This window comes from Anarhichas minor, unplaced genomic scaffold (genome assembly GCF_050575085.1).
Source record: "Anarhichas minor isolate MPS153535 unplaced genomic scaffold, ASM5057508v1 ptg000020l, whole genome shotgun sequence".
Lineage (NCBI taxonomy): Eukaryota > Metazoa > Chordata > Actinopteri > Perciformes > Anarhichadidae > Anarhichas > Anarhichas minor.
The window spans coordinates 3,283,936-3,291,669 of NW_027466466.1; positions in this window are offsets into that span (position 1 = coordinate 3,283,936).

Sequence of the window (7,734 nt, forward strand, 5' to 3'; positions counted from 1 at the left end):
ATTGTGAAGTTCCGCTCGGGACATGTTTTTGTATTTTACTTACTTTAAGCCCAACCATGAGGTTTTTTTCCTCGACCTAAAGGTTAAGTTGACTAAACCTAACATTAAATACTTTCCATGGTGGCGGCACATCATTTTACACATTACACGCCACCGCTACGTAATATGCTGTTAAAAGGTTGTGATCATTTTGTGTATTTCTGTAAGATCACGTGGATTAGTACACTTCAGCATGTAATCATGTTTAGATTCCTGAAAAGGAGACTTGGTACTTAATAATGTTGTATATTTCCATTTTTACTACAACAAACACTGTCCCTTTTCTACGTTTTAATAGATTTATGTTCCATTCTTGTGCTTTTGGGAGAATATATTAGTATTTTTCAAACCCAGAAAACATAAACAGGAAGTTGATGCTATCTCTGCCTTGAGGAGTGCCTGCAATTTTTTTTTGCCACTCAAAGAGAAGAGGGCGGGCATCGCAGAGGTAGAGGGAGGCGGAAGAAGATTGGAGGAGGCGATGATGTCTGAATACCCGGAGTTGTAGGCTACAACGCAACACACAAGCTACTTCGCACTACCAGAAGAAAAACTAGGCCTGCGATAAAATTTCCACCAATTATTTAATCACTAACATCTCGCCAAACTCACAGTACTGTAATAACTGACAGCTGGACTGTAAGAGGACACAGTTTAGAGAGGTTTTATAGACATGTCTCCCCCCATCAACACCACTGGAATGTAATTTTTTTATGTTTTGAGCTTGCACAAACAACATTCTGTTTGCCTCCATGCTGCTGGGGTAGAAACCGATGATTGTATCTCAGACTAAAAACAGAACTGTCTGCAAGGCTAGATATGACACGGAGTAAAAAAAATAATCTGTTGTTGGTTGTCGGTTGCGTGGACTGACCCTTTTAAAGAGCTTGTCTGGAAGAAACGCATTGAAGGAAAGAGGCCAGACATGTGAAGGGTTTGCATTCAGTATAGTGAGTTGTGAACAAAATGTGTTTTCTACCCAGAAACCCACGTGAGCATGTCCTCGTCTTAGTGGTTTGTTGCCACATGTGAGTAGAGATTTGTTGACTTTATTATGAGCTCATGGAGGAGCTGAATGTAGCTATTTAGCAACGGCCTCTTTATATGCCCGTGTCAGTTTTTCCGTTTTTTCTCACATTCCAGTGAGTGGAGGTAACACGGCTGTACACTACCATTATAGAACCCGGAGGACCGCTGCGGTCGGCTCCGCTGCGAGTCTCGTCTGCTGCCCGGGCAAATTGCTCTGTCCGCAACTCACGTTTTCAGCTGGAGCGCCAAGTCAAACCAGACTTCTCCTGCTGCTCGAGACTTCACCCCCATCGTGTTTCTTTTGCAGTCATTTCTTTTGGGGCCATTTGTTCCATTTTCTGGTTTGGGTTTTGCCCAAACCAGCGATCTTACAGTCGTTTGGCTGTTCTTGTTTGTGCCGTTTCGTCTCTCAGTTTTGAGTGTCGATATTCCCTCGCTGTTATTCCCCAACACTTTGCTTGAAATGAAGTAGCCTTCCTATAACAATAGAGACACATCTTGATAATCACCCTTGTCTGTGTTTGATTTATCATGTGTCAAATAAACAGAATAGTATCCAGGAAAATGGTATCCAGGGGTCGAAATGATGTGATTATGTGACTTCCAATAAGAAGTCAACAAAATCAAAGCCGTGTTATTTTTGAACTCCAACTTCCTCAGAAGTTCCACGAATAGTTGCGCGAAGGAAGCCGCCGCCGCGTTGATGAGAAGTGAGAGATAACGTTGGATTAGTCAAGTGGAAGACTTCAGAGAGCGGAGCTGTCAGATGTAATAAACTACCTGAATCCAGGCCTTTCTCCAACAGCAGCCTCACGGCCTCCTGAATAGCAGGAAACCAGCCGTAAAAATAGCTCTATGGTGTTATGCCTGATGGAGAGGGCCGATTTAGAAATAACCACACAAATCAACATATATGGTCAAGGCGAGAAGTACACGATATGTTCCCAGAGGAGAAGCTGACTGGACAATCGTACACCATGCTGATTTTAATTCACTATTCCTCTGAAAGTTCCTGCCCATTTTCTGGATAACCTTTTGCGATTACATGTAATAGTTTATCAAAGAAACGAGGAGCGGTGGGTGGCGAGTGTAAACATGACATGGGAAGTTAAAGGTGCTAAAATCCCAGACAGCCGGGATAGCCTGCCCGGACATGGCTCTTAACACGGAGATATCGTCGTTAGCAGCTTGAAGCAAGCTAAAATCATCAACAGTGCTCACAGAGCTAACAGTTTTAACCATAAACCGTATATAAGAAGTGCACGAGGTCACTGTGACATCACCCATTGGTTTGTGGACTGCCGTTATGAAGCGATTTCGCTGTCGCCATTTTGAAATACGACCATAGCCATGTTGTTTTTGCAGCCGATGACGGTTAGCATAGCAGTTAGCATATTTGGATGCGGAGGAGTGACGTAGAGACGCCGTATACGGCTCTGGTAGCGGCGGCGACCTGTTAATCACAGTAAGCCCCGCCCTAAAGCATCCCCTGCTTTATGGTCTATTTGACTCTAAATGGACCATAATTTACTAAATGAACATCATGCTGTATTGAAGAAGACTTGTAACTAGAGATTGAGACCATAAACTCATGTTTACAATGTTTACTGAGGGAATAAATCAAGAGAGAAGTAGAGTCATTTTCTCATAGACTTCTATACAACCAGACTTCTTTTTGCTACTAGAGGAGTCGCCCCCTGCTGGTCAGTAGAGAGAATGCAAGTTTTAAGACACTTCTGCATCGGCGGTTTTAACCTGGGGGGGGGGGGGGACACTTTTGGGACAATGTACCCCTGCCACCAGGTGACGATGTTATCGGCGGTAACCTAATCGCTGCATGATTGCTGTGCAGTGCGGCAGTGATTAGCTAGCGGGACACACTCAGCTTCTATTGATATAATTGGTATCGAATTTAGGACTCAATTGGTACCTTTTAAGGGTACGGCCATCTTCATTTTTCAACAACACCCAGTCCTTTTTTAAATGTTAAAAGCTTAAAGATCTTAGTGAACTTATTCATACTGCGGAGGAAGACAAGAGTTCACAGTGAAATATCGTCTTTCACCTGACTAATACACACTTCGTTCCTGTTTGTTGGATGCTTTCATTGGCTGTGAGCTTCCAAGGACAAGGTGTACGTTGTATGTATAACGGTGTCCTCCTCCGTCACAGTTCTGAGAAAAAAGGAAGAACTCTCAAGGGGAGAAGCATGTTTACTCTATTGACTTCCCTTTCTTCCATTGTTTTTCTTTTTTTATATTTGGAAGTTTATTCTAGATGATTTTTTAACTTGGAAACTGGGATGAAGATGTGATAAGAAGTCAGGAATCAATGTGAATAAACATCTGAATCCTCTCTCTGCCTCTTCATGACAATACTTTTGTTAGGGCTGCACAATTAATCGAATTTTAATCGCGATCACGATTTTGGCTGCCACAATTAAATGAGCATGATCGTCAGCGATATTGACGTTTAAAATGCGTGCTCTGCTACACATCAAATCAAGCGCTTCCTCAACTAACAGTCAGCCGACCACCAGGGGGCGAACGAGATGGGAGGTGTCATGCGCGCACCCTGCAGCGGCAGCCTCAAAGAAAGTTCTGTCTGCAGTGGACTCCGGTATTAGAAGAGTAGAGAGACAGACTACAGAACAGAGAGCAGACGGTCACGGGTGTCGTGTGATGGCATATTTATGTTTAAATAAATATGCTAAATAAATAAAAAAATAAAGTGCTAGCCCTTTATTTAAAAAAAAAATGTTAGTTATATTTTGCTTCAGGTGAATAAGAACCGTATAAGTTTTATTTTGATGCAGAGACGTGTACATTAGCTGGAATGTAGCACAACATGGAAGTGAAAGCAGTGCTCTGTTGATTTAATTTTGGGTAAAAAGTGTTGATACTATTTTATTTATATTTTCCTTCTACGAGATGCACTGTGATCAGGACCAGTCTGATGCAAAGATTTGTACATTAGCCAGAATGTAGCACAGCAATGGAAGTGGAAGCAGTGTTCTTGTTCATTTAAACGTGAAAGTGCAATAAAAAGATGTTGTCCCTAAAATTAATGAATAATCGTGATCGCAATATTGATCAAAATAATCGTGATTATGATTTTGGCCATAATCGTGCAGCCCTAACTTTTGTGTGTGAAAGGTGTTGCAGAGAGTAATCGGTCCCTGTTAGCTCCGAGACGTTTTCAGCCTGGTGGCATCTGGCTGGGGTGTGTCACTCGTTCGATATCTAAACAACCACTGGATGGATTGACAAGAAATGATGTATAGCGACTAGCGGGTGAGCGTAGTGGATCAAAAAGCAGAGAATATTGGACATGAATTCATCCCGTGGACTGAAAGAAACCCACTTTAAATGAAGTCTAATGTTGCTCCGTGTCTGCTTCAGCATAACAACTTTAGAAAGTGACAATATGTCAATATTTACAGCTTGTTGACACTATCCCTATCTACGAAAACCATCATTACTGAGAGACCTCTTTTAAAGGAAATGCTAGAGGCCACTTGTAAAGTATAATTCACACCTCATGTGCATTAATGATGCAGCATTAACCGTAAGAGCCTTCACATGTACCCCCTGCCTGACTGCATGTTAAGGCCCGTGTAAACCAAAAACAACCACAGCAACCGATGACGTCGTGTCTTACAGGGGGCCCCTAAATGATTTCCTCCCCTCTGTAGTCCGGGCGGTTCGACCGAGGGTCAGAGTCTGAGCCCTGGTGACTTCCTCCTCCTTAACTGGAAGTCGTTGAGAGGACAATCAGCCAGCGCAGGTGGGGGCTGTAAACAACAGTCAGCCTGCTGTTTAACTGTGTCTTTATGTGAGGCCGTGGAAAACATGTTACGCTGTGGTGGGGGGGAATATTTGCACGGTTACATAAGGGAAGCAGCAGTGTTTATGAACGCAATTACGAGCGCTCTGGCAACCGCTCAAGAAGCTGAAAATGAATTGATAAGCAAAATGCTTTGAGTGGTTTCAGCTCAGGAATGCTTGCACTTTTGAGAGTTTGTGTTTTTAAGTTCGGGGTGTTTATTGAGATGCTCAGGCCTCAGGAGATTAGACGTGTTATGTAACCAGAGAAATTAGGACCTGCCAGCCCTCACAGTGCTCAAGTGAGAAGGAAGTGCACACCCCTGCTCCAGACTTGCTAAATAAAGGCACAGTCAGACACCAAAGCGTTTTGCTTTGTGACAAGTGCTCAGAACACGCGTTGTCATGTCTGATTTCAAGCTCTCTTTCAACACTCCTCCCGCTGTTGCTGCTTCAGAAAGATTAGGATTTCATTTCCTAGGCTTCAGTTTTAGCACCACAGATGATGTTCAAACCATTTTTTTATTGACTGATATTTGGATTGAATACATGTTTTGTGTTTACAGACATCTCATAATAAACTTTAAAAGGTTATTTTACCAACAGCCAACTTTGTGCAAGAAACTGAATAAAAAAGCATTCTCAATCTTCACGTTGTCTGTGTGTACGAGTGTGTGTAATTTGTGTGAGTGATATAATCGCTTTATGCCACATTCCCACCGACAGGTACGGCTCTGCTCAGCTCAACTCGTTCTTTTTTTTGTTTTTCAATTAGCAAAAGTTTTAGAGGGTACCTGGAACTTTCTATAGTATTGCATCTGATTGGTCGGAGAGAATCGTCCCTAGAATTGTTACTTCAGGGACACAAACCCAACATTTTGAAACTACCAAGCTACGCAAATCGATGGCGTAGGTCAACTACCTCAGACCCTCATGTAAGGGCGCATCACAAAAGTAAGGTGAAATAAGTCAACGTTGACTTTTTCTTTCCTATGGGACACAAATGGAGAAAAGTCCTGTTTGTTTAACTCAACTATCCAATATGCAATATTGTTTTCCTTATGGCAAAGGCATGGCCCTCCCTACTCTGCCTTTGATTGGTTTACCCTAATATAACCCTAATCATTTTCATCATTTTGAGTTGTAGATCTATTGGCTATAGATAGTTTGAATGCTGTTTTAGACACCAAAACACTGCATGACGTTCTGTTAACGGATGACGCTGCATTGCATTGAGACTGGTCTTATGGCCGACAACGATGTGCTGTTTTCCCGCCAGATCCTGTTGCGTCAGAAAGCCCCACTGTGCCGACACAGTGGCCCCGTTGAAACAAAATAAGGGGGATGAGTTTTAAAAGCTTTACCAAACACACCGTGGCGGGCAGCAGCGAGCGACATAAAACAACTATGATCTTGCTGTCTGATAGAAACAAGTGATGTTTGGTGGACGGTGTGTGCCAAACTCTCACTCGAGCAAAACCAGAGAATAAAACAAGGACGTTTTATTTGAACGGAGCTTGGTGTAATGTTCTTTCCATCCTACCATGGCTCCAGAAAAAGGAAAGGTGACACCGCACTGCTGATGCGGCCTATCAGCTGTGATGGTCTCCACTCCCTAGCCCTATACCTGCTTGTTTTCTCAAGATAAGTGGTGAGATGTAGGCATGGCACCACAAAATGAAGGGCTACAGATCGACAGGTCAGACGTTTTGTCGTTCTTTTTGCATCAAGTCAACAAAATCCTGTCTCTCGCATGCACAAATGTCTGTTAAATCTGTAGAAACGGCAACATCCACCACCAAACGCCTGCAGTTAGAATGCGATCGCCTCACGCGCAGCTCTCGGGCTGCTCTTTGATGTGTGGTAAGAGTACTCGTTGCATCACTCTCGCTCTTATCGACACCCATCCAGACATTTGGCTTCTCCTCTTTAATTCAAAAAAGGACTTGGCAGAGGGATAACACTCGGGTCTATCCGTGGAGAAGAAAACAATGATTATCCTCATGGGAACAGTGCGGTAAGTGTTGTGTCCTCCTCTGCACGCACGTGGAGAAAGAACCTCCTTGGAGCTGAGGTCATCCTAAATTAGTTAATTAAAGCAGGTTATTGCCAAAACATTAGATCATCTCCCAGCTTGTTTTGTCATTAGCTGAACCCAAAGCCCCTCCGCTGGCCCCCTCGCTCTGAGATGGAGAACATGAAGGATGCAGATCACGCATGCACTTTGGACTAACTGCGGTAGAGCTGCAACCTTACTAACCTTCCAGCTCGTTCAGCTCTAAAAAGTTAGGTTTTATGCTGGTCTGTTTTCACTCATTAGAGGGCCTACAGTAATCTAGTTTTAACTAAGTTTGGTCCCTTATTGTCATAGTATGATTATGCTTGTTATCCATACAGAATATTATATTGGGAAGTGTGTAATATTATAGTGGTAATGTAGAAGATTACAAAGGACTGAGAGAATCCACAGACTTAACATTCACTAATTCAGTTCATTGACTATTTCAGAATACGTCTGTGCTGTGATGAGATGACACAGTGGTTAAAAAAGACTTAGTATACAGTAAATGTATCTTAGTACCCCACAATCACTATGTTTTTGGGTGCTTCTTAAAATGCAATATTTGAAGAAATAGATATTCTCATTCCTAGCTCTATTTATCACTGGGGTTGATTTGGTAAATTTGCATTCATGGATGAACTACCTCACCAAAAGAATATATCGTTAACAATAAACAAGTGTTATTGTGGCTCACCGATATCCCATATTGAATGTTTTTAAATGTAAAATGCTCCTCTGTTTTGGTCAGATTTGTAGTTTTTTCAATCGAAGTTAAATCTA